General features: G+C 57.3%; 1 long non-coding RNA gene across 1 annotated transcript; it reads left to right on the forward strand.

The window, feature by feature from the left end:
• The first annotated feature begins 3284 nt into the window (after positions 1–3284).
• On the forward strand, positions 3285–10340 carry LOC117095853. The gene is made up of 3 exons (XR_004442207.1): positions 3285–3688; positions 8697–8894; positions 9703–10340. It is a non-coding gene; the product is annotated as an uncharacterized LOC117095853 (long non-coding RNA).
• Positions 10341–12695: the final 2355 nt, after the last annotated feature.

Consider the following 12695-nt stretch of genomic DNA (forward strand, 5'->3'; position numbering starts at 1 on the left):
GCAGGGCGCCGGGCCACGCGAGGCGCCGCGGCCACACCCAGGGCGCCCTAGGCCCCGAGAGGCCGCTTGCCCTCGGGGACGTCAGCCGCTTTTGCTGTTATAATCTCAAGTGTTCAGCAAGTTAGAAACTTGAAACCTAAGGAAGCGTGGCCGGCCGCTCTGGAAGCCCAGCCGCGCAGCCGGTCCCGGCCCCGGCCCTCAGCGGCGCTGGCGTCTGCGCGCCCTGGGGCTGCCCCCGCAGCATGTGGGGCTGGGACCCTGGTCCCGCGCGGGCCCGGGCGGACGCTGCGGGCGGTGAGGGAGCCAGGCCGGCCGCCTGGGGAGGGGACGGGGACGCGGGACCACTTCCCTGCCCGCGGCCGCTGCCTCATCCCAACGTAAAACGTTTTCTCCAGGGCAGACAGAGGCTATGGGCGAAGGTATTTTTTAAACCTGAGGACCCATTTGGGAGTTAGATTCTGGATCGAGCCTAGGGTCATTTTTCCTTGTGTTAAATAACACTACTTCACAGAAGGGGGAACCAGAATTCAGGGAAGTCGGCACAAAACTTGGAACCGTTCTAGGGAGGCTTTCCTGCCTGGGCGGACGCCTGGGAGAAGGGCCCGGGGAAACTAGGATGAGCTGCTCCTGATTCGCCCCGGCGGTCTGACTACAGATTTCCCAGTCGCCACACACACACACACACACACACACAGACACACACACACACGGGGGTTGTTTGGGAGTCAGTTGGTTTTTCAAAGGCTTTCAAGGAAATGAAGAGTCCCAAAGTTTTCCTTGATCGTTCAAAGTGCTTTTTCCTTTGTCCCAGGTTTATACACCAAGAATACGGGGGAATGTTTTTAGTTGCTTTCAGCTGAACGGTTGACATCGGCCTTTTTTTCTTCTGGAGGCCCCAACACCCTGTTAACCTCCTCGGAGAGCTAAACAAAAACAAGGCTGGATGCCGTGGCTCCCGCCTGTAATCCCAGGGCTTTGGGAGGCTGAGGCAGGAGGCTCACTTGAGCTCAGGAGTTTGAGACTGGCTTGGACAACATAGCAAGACCTCACCTCTATAAAACATTTAAAAAATAGTCAGGTGTGGTGGCGCAGGCCTGTGGGGCCAGCTACTTGGGAGCCTGAGGTGGGAGGATGGCTTGAGCCCGCGAGATTGAGGCTGCAGTGAGCTGTCATTGCACCCCTGCACTGCAGCCTGAGCAAGAGAACAAGGCCCTGTCTCAAAAAAGAACAAAGATATAAAGGTGGGATGGGGGAGAAACCAGGCCCCTGATCACACTCACCATTCAGTCCCTCAGCCTGTGACTTAAAATATCTGCCCCCCTCATCCAGGAACCAGGCTTCCCCACCTCTCCCACCCTAGCCAGAGTCTTCCAAAAGGTCTTAAGTATTTGCAAACACCTGGCTGGCTGTTTAGAAACAGTTCATCAGCACCAAATAAAAACTGCAGCCAAACCTGCCTCCGCAGAACAGGTCCCCACACTCAGGTGCGCTTGACCTTTCACCTCGACCCAGCCCTGAGCTTCCAAAACCCCGAATAGCCCTGTGCCAACCATGGCCATCCTGTTTTCCCTTCCCCGGCCCGGTGGGCGAGGAGCTTGCTCTGCAGAGAAAGGCAGGAAGCACAGAGGAAAAGGCAAGCTTGGAACTGCGGTCCCGTCTCCCCAGTGGGGGAACCCCTGGCACCCTCGTAACTAAGTCTGTATTTCAACCAGGCCTCTGCTACCCAGTGTCTTTTATTGTTATTTGTGTCCTTGACCTCCAGAAGCTGTATTTCCTTTCAGAAGCTTTGATTTATTTTCTGTTTTCTGGTCTTCCATGCTTTTAACACATTATGAGGAAAAATAAAACACATGGTGTGAGTCTAAGGATACAAGCAAATGATTCGAGAAACTCCTCACTGAACGTAATGGAAGGAATGCTCCCAAAGTCTGCAGGAATGGTACTTTATTATTATGGTTTGCATATTATTACAGATTTGTGGAAAACAGGTTTCCTTTCCACGTGGAATTTCTTCAGTCTGCCTTATGATTGCCATGTTTCTGGAGTTCATCTTGTTTTTTAGGCCTTAAGACTGGAAACCCCAGCAGGAAATGGGTTCGTTTAATATTCACAGTTGCAGCGTGGGCCACAAGCGTGTCATAAAACTCTCAAAATAAATTGATAAACACAGAGTGGAGCGTGGGGCAGCATTTTTACAGAGGGATGGGTGCGCAGCTGGCCCCAGCGCCGCCCTCAGTGAGGAAGGAATCTCCTGGTGCAGCCAGGAGTCAGACAGGTTCCTCTTCCCGACCCTACCCTCCCCTCTTGATGCCTAAGGCCCTTCCCTGTGCTCCTGGCTTTGCTTCAGGTGGTTTTGTACTTTTTAAATTTTGTTTTTTTTTTTTTTTTTAGGCTTCAGCCTAGTGGCTTTAGGTGTCAGAAAATCAGATTAACCAGTGCAGTGGCATCCTTCTTAGGGACCTGGGGGATCGCGTTGGTCATTTTGCTCCATTGTATCCGGAGAGCTTGACAGACGTGTGCACTAGGTCAGGAAGCCGCGGCCCTGGCCTGGGAAGGGCAGGTAGGAGAAAAGCCCCCAAACCCCTCCACCCTCAAAGAATAGCCCAGTTGTCCACAGGTGAAGTCAATAACCCGCGGTGAACAGGTCAGAGACTGCCCAGTCCCAGCGTCTGCCCCCAGGGCATTGCCTCCTTCGCCTCCTACACTGAGGCTCCCTGTGGCTCTGTGGCTGCCACAGTTGTGTGGGTCCTACTGGGCCCCTCCCCATCTCAGACAGCACCCACTTCCAGGCTAGGCCTTCCACAGGCTGCTTAAATGAACCACGAAGGCCAGCAAAGCAGCAGCAATGTGTCTGTTCACAGGCCAGTTGGCCCTCCCCACTCCAGCCCTCTAGGATTGCTGGTTCCAATTTCTGTCGCTGCCGTTAGTGAGGAATTATTTATGTGGCCAATGCGTTTTCTTGATATTTAAGCAGGGCCGTGGCCGAGATCAAGGCTGAGGACCCAAGAGGCCTTTGGGTGTTTGTGTCCCTGAGCCATATGCTGAGGTCGGAGGGCAGGGGAGGAGGGGAGCGGGAAGGGGCCAGCCCTAGTGAGAGTCAGCCAGGCCCCAAACAGAGCCAGGGGTTCCCCCGGGGGGGGCTCACTTAGGAAGAGCACCATGGACAGCCTGGCAGGGGGTTGCCCTATGCTGAGCGGGCAGCTCTGGAGTAACCACCCGCCTCACTGCAGGAAGAAGGAAACCTGCAAATGAAGCAAAGGTCCCCAGAGGCAGAGCAGAAGCCTCTGGGATGCTACAGCCTCGTCCAGATGCGGGGACCAGGACTGGGGCTCAGAGCAGGCCGCAGGTGCTGGCCATGCCCTTTATCCTGGGCACTCTGCCAGGGCCACACGGAGCGCGGATCCTGGGAGACGGAGATGTCTGAGTGGCGGCTCTCGTCTCGGTGTTTCCAGGTGACGTGCTGGCTGCTAGTGTAGAGCACGTAAACCATCTTTTTTTTTTTTTTTTTTTTTTGGTTACTATTTACTCATGCAAAAAATGTGTGAGTTTCTGCCATTTGCAAGAGCGTGCCAGCTGCAATGAGTCAGCGGGTGGACATGAGTGAGCATGGCCAGACTGTGCCGGGACATGGTGACAGACAGACATGCTTCGAAGGTCACCGTGGGAAGGGACAGGCCCCCAGAGAGAGGTGAGACGGTGCAACGTGAGGGTGAGTTCGGAGTCATCCTCCAGATGTCCTCAAAGTCTTGAGAGGCCCTGCTCTGTGTCAGGCACTGCGTGAGGGTTGTGGGCACAGTGGGAGGGACAAGACACCTTCTCTCGAGGACCGTCGGTTCCAGTTACGGAGACAGTAACAGCATAAGATGATGAGTAAGGAAAGAATGCTGGCCATGGAGGGAACTGCTTCCGGGCCTCTCCGTGGGATTTGCCAGGCATGGACTGAGCGAGGACCTTCTCTGAGGACACCAACTGCTCCAGGAGAGGGAAGAGGTGGGGGCTGAGTGGGGGGCATGGGGCAGGAGGCAGCCACCCACACCTTCCCTCTTTGAACGCTGAGCAGAGGCTCTCAGCAGAGGAGAAAGAAGAGCAGAGGCCAAGATTGGGAAGCCAGACCCGGTGGGGGTCCTCGGCACCATCCACATCCATCTGCAACCTGCCCAGTGCCTGCCTGCCTGCCTGCCCGTGGTGTGCGCAGAGCAGTGTGGTCTGTCCTGGCTTCACAGCGCTGGGCACGACCAGACAAGGATGACAGGGAAAGGGAGGCAGGGACTCAGGGCTGTTGGAGCCAAGCTGAGGAGGAAGGAGCTGGGATGGGAAGCGGGTAGCAGGAACAAGCGTGAGGCCTGTGGTGGAAGGTCCCTGTGGCCTCCGAGGTTGAAGCATTTCACTTGTGCGTCTCACAGCCCAGAGAGGCCAAGCCCGGATCATGGGGGAGAGAGGAGGACCCCCGTCTTGGGGCGGGTGAGGAGACACTGGCTCTCTCCACGGCTTCCGGATGGGTCTCCGTCCATTTCAGCTGCGTCTATGGAACACGATGAAATGCTCCTTCCACTGCCAGGCCTTCTCTTATGAAGCCAGTTTTTTCTAATAGAAAATGTTCCATAGAAAACAAGAAAGTAAGTATGTAAAGGTAAAAACAAAAAGCACCAGAAATGCTCTTCAAAGCTGACGTTTTCTTACTCACTTATTAAAACAGGATGAGACGTCCTGCCTTTTCCAGACTTATGTAGGAAGTGTCCTGCCAGGTCACCAAATGGCAAGCAGAACCGTTAGCTGAAGTTGTCTGCCTAGAATTCCACTGTGGCAACGTTCAGCGTCCCGACTGAACAGCCCCGCGCGGCAGCATGGGCGGGGGGGCGCGGCAGCATGGGCGGGGGGGGCGCGGCCATGACATGGGCGGGGGGCGCGGCAGCATGGGGGGGGGCGCGGCAGCATGGCGGGGGCGCGGCAGCATCCGGGGCCCTTTTCTCTTCATGCCATGCAAGGCCCTGTGGAACAGACGCCACAGCTCAGCGTGAGACTGTGGCCCCGCCTGACCCAGCTCATCTAGCCCCAGCCTCTCTCACCGTCCCCGGTCCGATGCCAACATTTGCCACTCGATGAGCCCTGTCTCCACATTTCAGGAGCTTGCTCTGAGACAGCCTGGCTGTCTGAGAGCCATCGGAATAGAGACTGGATGCCCGGCCTGGTGCCTGTGGGCCAGCACTGCCTGTGGAGGAGGGGTCTGTGGAGGCCACAGGCAGAGCCACTGAGAGGGACCTTTAAGCAGAGGGCCCCAGACGCCTCCTGGGACCCGCAGGCCTGGCTGCCATGCACGGTCTGGGAGCTACAGAGAGTAGGGAGCAAAGGGCCGGGAGTGGTGGCTCATGCCTGTAATCCCAGCACTTTGGGAGGCCGAGGCGGGGATCACGAGGTCAGGAGATCAAGACCATCCTGGCTAACCCGGTGAAACCCCGTCTCTACTAAAAATACAAAAAATTAGCCGGGCGTGGTGGTGGGCACCTGTAGTCCCAGCTACTCAGGAGGCTGAGGTAGGAGAATGGCGTGAACCCGGGAGGCGGAGGTTGCAGTGAGCAGAGATCGCGCCACTGCACTCCAGCCTGGGTGACAGAGCGAGACTCCGTCTCAAAAAAAAAAAAAAAAAAAAAAACAAAGAAAGAAAGAAGGAAAAAAAGAGTAGGGAGCTGAGTCCCTGGGTTGCCAAGGCAACCCATGGAAGCCCCTGCCTTTGAGCAGGACACAGGGCCCTAAGGACAGCCCCAGCCCCTGCAGTGTGGTCTGTAAGGGTGTCATTCATTTTGACCTGGCTGTTGTGGTTTTGGGTGGTATTGTTGTTTGTTTAAAAAGAAAACACATGGACTGCGTATGGCATGAGCAAGTACAGACGTCATTGGGATCGGCTAATGAAAATGACAGAGTACCCTGAAGTGACACTTTACAGGGAGGCTGTGATTTGGGACCAGGCCCAGTGGCATCAGCACACCACCGGCTCGCTGGCATTTCCACTGTGGTCCCTGTTAAACCAGAAAGAACGAAAGTGTGATGGGGAAAAATAAGTGCGTGTTTCTTGTAAAACACAGCTCATTTCAAAACTACTGAGAACAAGGTGACAGTTTGAAATTGGGCAGAGCCCCTTGGGACCAGCTGGACCAGGAGGGTCCAATCAGCTCTTCCTCAGGGCCAGGAATCTCTCAGTCACTCCCAGGCCTGGAAGAAAGTTTCCAGAACCGTTTTTACACAAATGAACTGCAGATCTGAAACCAGCAAGAAGGTTCAGGACCTGGGCCCGCAGGATTGGAACCACGGGAGTCTCAGATCCTCAAACTAGCTGGGTTTGCTTCAGTTTTCTCAGGTGGGACGGGCCACCCTGGGTTTCCCAGGGTGATGTCCCAACAGCGGAGGTGAGATGTCACAGAATGGAGGATGTGATTTGATCTGTAACATGGAATCCAGCAGAAGCTCCAGCCCTTAAAAGACAGGAAGCGGTGGAGGGCATGGATGTTCCAACCTCCATCATTCCCTCTCCTGGAGCAGTCCATGTCCTCAGGGAAGGTTCTCACTCAGTCCATGCCTGGCAGATCCCATGGAGATGCCCGGCTGATTCTGGAACAAGGGCTGGAAGATTCTTTCTTCGATCACTGCTGGTGGCCGGAGCTGGCTCAGGAGCCTGGGGCTGGTCAGCTTCTGGGCAGTGGGAAGAGGTAGACTTTGGGTTCCTCGACCCGGCTCACAGCCCCGCTCCGACTGTCCCTACTGGGCACCCCTGGCTGGGATGTCATTAGCCTGGGCCTTCATTTCTATTTTCTTTTTTTTCTGAGACAGAGAATCGCTCTGTCACCCAGGCTCACTGCAACCTCCGCCTCCCGGGTTCAAGTGATTCTCCTGCCTCAGCCTCCCGAGTAGCTGGGACTACAGGCGCGTACCACCACGCCCTGCTAATTTTTGTATTTTTAGTAGAGATGGGGTTTCGCCATGTTGGCCAGGCTGGTCTTGAACTCCTAACCTCAGGTGATCTGCCCACCTCGGCCTCCCAAAGTGCTGGGATGACAGGCGTGAGCCACCGCGCCCGGCCTCCATTTCTTTATGCGGCAGTGTGTGGTCCCAGCATCCTGAAGTTGGTGTGAGGTGCAGGTGGGGCAGCTTTGGGGCGGGCCCCAGCGCAGAGGGCCCTGCTGCTGCCCTTGCTCCTGCTGCTGCCCCTGCCCCTGCATTCCTGAGCGGGCCACATGCTCGTCTTCAGGAGTTCTTTTTATTCTTTTTAAACCAGGCTTGATTGGCTTAGGGAAAAACAGGAGATGCCATGTACCATGCAGTTAAAAATGAAACTTGGATTAAATCAATATTGAATTCAGGACTGTACTGGCTTCCTAGAGCTGCTGAAATGCAAACTGGGGGCTAAAAACCACAGAGACGTGTCCCCCACAGTTCTGGAAAGTAGAAGCCCGAATGCATGTTGGCAGGCCCGAGCTCCTCTGCAGGCTGTGGGGAAGGACCTGTCCCAGGCCTCACCAGGCTCCTGGTGGCTGCTGGCAAGCCTTGGTGTCCTGTGGCTTGTAGACGCGTCTCTCCAGGTACTATCTCTGCCTCCGTGTCCACGTCTTCCCGCGGCCTCCTTATAACGACAGCAGCCACTGGAATGAGGGTCCGCCCGAATCCAGTCTGACTTCATCTTCATTTAACTGATGATATCTTCAAAGATCCTGTTTCCAAATAAGGTCACATTCTGAGCATCTGGGGGATGTGAGTTTCGGGGAGACTCGATTCCACCAACACCAGCATCGAAGAGGGCAGGGCACAGAGAGGAAGCTGAGGCCCAGGGCGCACACACTGATGGTCACCCTTGAAATACCGGCGAGGTCAGGCCAGGCTGCTCTGAGACATGGGCAGAACAGGCACATCTCAATTGCAGGGGCTGAGGGGCAAGGGAGGGTGGAGAGGAGAATCCCAGAACAGCAGACACCAACGAAGCAGTGGGGCTGGGAGAGGACTCCAGGAATGGGGGACAACACGGGAGAGCACACAGAAGGGGGTGGGGCAGGGGACGACATGGGAACCACACAGCAGGGGGTGGGGCGGGGGACAACATGGGAGAGCACACAGCAGGGGGTGGGGCGGGGGACAACACGGGAGAGCACACAGCGGGGCGCGGGTGGGGATGACATGGGAGAGCACACAGAAGGGGGTGGGGCGGGGGACAACACGGAGAGCACACAGCGGGGTGCGGGTGGGGATGACATGGAGAGCACACAGAAGGGGGTGGGGCAGGGGACGACATGGGAACCACACAGCAGGGGGTGGGGCGGGGGACAACACGGGAGAGCACACAGAAGGGGGTGGGGCAGGGGACGACATGGGAGAGCACACAGAAGGGGGTGGGGCAGGGGACGACATGGGAACCACACAGCAGGGGGTGGGGCGGGGGACAACACGGGAGAGCACACAGTGGGGCGCGGGTGGGGATGACATGGGAGAGCACACAGAAGGGGGTGGGGCAGGGGACGACATGGGAACCACACAGCAGGGGGTGGGGCGGGGGACAACACGGGAGAGCACACAGCGGGGTGCGGGGCGGGACGGGGGGACGACACAAGAGAGCACACGGCCAGCGGCCAGCCCAGGCTCCTCGCCCTGTCTTCGCCTCGAGCCCCAGACCAGACTCACCCTGACAAAGCCTGCTCCCCATCTGCTGCCTCCAGGGACCCCCATCTGCTGCCTCCAGGGACCCCCATCTGCTGCCTCCAGGGACCCCTCTGGGTTCCCCCACTCATAAAGAATGCCAAGGAGTTAGGGGCAGGACAAGCATGTGTCCCTCAAGGCTGCTGTTGGGACGCCCAGGACCTGTCTGAGCCCTTCTCTAGACCGGCTGCTCACCCACCCGCTGCCTCTAAAACCAGGTAAGAGAAGGGGAGAGAGAGGGTCAGGAGATGCCCCGCCCAGGAGCAGAAGCCCCCTGGAGGCCTCGGACTATGGGCCTCCTGCAGGCTGCACAGGAGGGGCCGCAGCAGTCCTCACCCAGGGGCCACGCCCTCCCAAAAGGAAGCTACCAGAGGCCCCTTGTTGCACATTTTTGGAGTGTGGACAGCCAAACCGGGTCATTCAGACCCAACCTGGTCACTGTGGAGGGAATGGGCTGTGCCCCAGCCCCCGCCCAATACCAGGCCGAGGCCAGCAGGTCTGAAGGTCCCGGCAGAGCTCTGTCCTGCCCCAGCCCCAGCCAGCTGTCCCGCTGGCTCCTCTAGTCCTCTTCTTAGGTGAGGCTGAGAAAGTGGGTCAAAGGCAACCACCCCAGAGCCTCTGGTGCTCCCGCCTGAAGTGCTGGGGCCCTGTGTGGGTGAAGACGAGTAGCTTGCTGGGGCAACCAGAGGGCTGAGCCTGCTCCTTGACTTGTTCGGAGTGTTTCTTCACTGACCGGTTTACCTGGGTGTGCCTATGGAGAGTGAGCCGCTGGAACAGGGAAGGCATCCACCCTTCACGGAGTCAGTCCCTCTCCTGGAAGGTGCCAGGGACAGGGCAGGATGGCCGGGCAGTGTGACAGATTCCTCCCCCTCTGGCCACATTCTCCCCATGCTGGGGAGGCGGGGGTCAGAAGCCCACCAAACAGACGGGGAAGTAGGGACAGGTGAGCCAGACCGGATGGTGGGGCACCACCCTGTCCCTGGGAACCCCATGACTGCCTCGTCTCCATCCCCTCTAAAATGCCAGGTCCACAAAACCACGGTGAGATGCCACCGCCCGCCCACTGGGATGCCTACCATCAAAACACAACAGAAATGACAAGTGTCTGCAAGGAAGTGGAGAAGCTGGACCCCGTGTGCACTGTTGAAGGGAATGTGAATGGTGCAGCCACTTAGGAAATGGTCGGTGGTTCCTCAAACGGCACGGTGATCCCACAGGCAGTTCACAGGAGCAGGAGGTGGGACACCCAAGCATCCATCAACAGATGAATGGAGACACAGAATGTCCCACACCAAGGAATATGACTCAGCCTTGAAAAGGAAGGAAATTCTGAGACATGCTACAACACAGAGGAACCTGGAGGACATCATGCTGAGTAAACAAAGCCGGTCCCAAGAGGACCAATGTTGTATGGTTCCATGTGTATGAGGTCCCTGGAGTACTCAAATCCATACAGGCAGAAAGTAGAGTGGGAAGTGGTGGGGCTGGAGGAGTGAGCATTTAATGGGTTCAGAGTTTCAGTTTGGGAAAAGTTTGGAGGTGGATGGTGGTGATGGTTACACAGCAGTGCCAATGCACTTAATGTCACCAAACTATGTGCTTTCAGATGGTTAAAATAGTAAATTTTATGTTACGTGTATTTTACTGCAATAAAAAAAAGTTAAGCCAGGTCCAATAGTTCAGCAAGAACCAAAAGCGCCACAGGACCTCCCAGTAGCTCCCTGCCCCATCCTTAGAAACCCGAGCCCCTCTGGCACGGAGGGACGCCTAGCACAAGAGGCTGGCAGTGGGGTGGGCCTTGGCACCCCACCTGCAACCTAGCCTGGGCTCCATATCTGTGAGGGCTACACCAGGTGCTCCCAGGAGCTCTGAGTTCTCAAGAGACACCTCAGCTTTCTTATCCCCACAACCTCCTTCCCTCCATTTGGAGCATCTCCCCTGAACCTGACATGCTTCCCCAGTGGGAACTATGCTCTCCCCTGCCCCACCCCGGTGGACGGGTCCTGCTGCTGTCCTGACACCCTGCCTGGCACTTCAGGCAGCCGCTGGAAGGGCCCAAAACCGGGAACACAGGTGCTCCTGAGCCATGCCCAGCCACCCCTCCAGACCAGGCTTGGATCCAGCTCAGCAGCGGAAAGACCACCAGCTGTGGGAGGAGCAGGGCAGGGGTGGGGCTGTGACAGCTGCCCGTTACTTTCTCCTATTCTAATCATACCTGAACAGGTGAACACATTCTCCTGCCAGATTCCAGCAGCCAGACACAGCCAGAGACCCTCCAGCCCAGGAGCGCACCTCCCTCAGATGTGCGCCTACACTGCCACACACGGTGGTAGACAGACGTGTGTGCCAGGGGTGGTTTGTGTATGTGCACACTAGGAGTGATGTGTGTGTTTTCAGGCTAGGGGTGGTATGTGCGGGTGTGTCTGTGTGTGGGTCTGTGTGTGCTAGGGGTGGTGTGTGTGTCTGCCTGTGGGGCTGTGTGTGTGTCTGTGTATGTGCGCTAAGGGTGCTGTGTGTGTGTGTGTGTGTGTGTGCGCGCGCGCGCGCGATAGGGGTGCTGTGTCTGTGTCTGTGTGTGTGTGTGTGTGTGTGTGTGTGCGCGCGCGCGCGCGATAGGGGTGCTGTGTCTGTGTCTCTGTGTGTGTGTGTGTGTGTGTGTGTGTGCGCGCGCAGCGCGCGATAGGGGTGCTGTGTCTGTGTGTGTGTGTGTGTGTGTGTGCGCGCGCGCGCGATAGGGGTGCTGTGTCTGTGTCTCTGTGTGTGTGTGTGTGTGCGCGCGCGCGCGCGATAGGGGTGCTGTGTCTGTGTCTCTGTGTGTGTGTGTGTGTGTGTGTGTGCGCGCGTGTGCGCGATAGGGGTGCTGTGTCTGTGTTGTGTGTGTGTGTGTGCGCGCGCGCGATAGGGGTGCTGTGTCTGTGTGTCTGTGTGTGTGTGTGTGCGCGTGCGCGTGCGCGATAGGGGTGCTGTGTCTGTGTGTGTGTGCGCGCGTGCGCGATAGGGGTGCTGTGTCTGTGTGTGTGTGTGTGTGCGCGCGTGCGCGATAGGGGTGCTGTGTCTGTGTGTGTGTGTGCGCGCGCGTGCGCGATAGGGGTGCTGTGTGTGTGTGTGTGTGTGTGCACTGGGGGTGCTTGCTGTGTTGTCTGTGTGTGTCTGCGTGCACTGAGGGTGCTGTGTGTGTCTGTGTGTGTACTGAGGGTGGTGTGTTTGTGTGTGTGTTTCTATGTGTATCTGTGCGCTGGGGCAGCGTGTATGCGTGCACTGAGGGTGATGTGTGTGTCTGTTTCGTGTGTGTACTGAGGGTGGTGTGTTTGTGTGTGTGTGTTTCTATGTGTATCTGTGCGCTGGGGCAGCGTGTATGTGTGCACTGAGGGTGATGTGTGTGTGCGTATGCTGGAGTGCTGTGCGTGTCTGTGTATCTGTGTGTATGTGCACCGGGGGCAGTGTGTGCTGTGTCTGTGTGTATGTCTGTGTGTGCTGGGTGTGCTGTGTGTCTGTGTCTGTTTCTGTGTGTGTCTGTATATCTGTATCTGTGTGTGCGCCAAGGGGAGTCTGTGTGTGCACTGAGGGCGCTGTGTGTGTGTGTGTGTTTCTGTGTGTCTCTGTGTGCGCTGAGGGTGCTGTGTATCTGTGTGCACTGGGGGTGGTGTGTGTGTTTGTGTGTATGCGCTGGGGGTGGTGTGTTTGTGTGTGTCTGTGCTGCGGTGCTGTGCCTGTGTGTGTATCTGTGTGTGTGTGCACCGGGGGCAGTGTGTTTGTGGGGGGGTGTCTGTGTGTGCTGGGAGTGCCGGGTCTGTGTGTGTGTGTGCGCCTGTGTATGAGGCCCAGGCTGGAGTCGGCTCTGCCCCTCTCTGGGCACTTGCTGGGGACGGAGCCCCAGGGTCTCAATCGGGGCTGACGAAGTGGAAACGTCGTTCTTGGCGTCACTGTCAGGGTTCCTGACTGCGCCGCAGGCGCTGATGGGGTCCTGGGGGACACCGTCCCTCCCTGGAAGGGTGTGGCGTCAGTCAGCCATCACAGGG

This window comes from Trachypithecus francoisi, unplaced genomic scaffold, assembly GCF_009764315.1.
Source record: "Trachypithecus francoisi isolate TF-2019V2 unplaced genomic scaffold, Tfra_2.0 Lachesis_group14, whole genome shotgun sequence".
NCBI classification, from domain to species: domain Eukaryota; kingdom Metazoa; phylum Chordata; class Mammalia; order Primates; family Cercopithecidae; genus Trachypithecus; species Trachypithecus francoisi.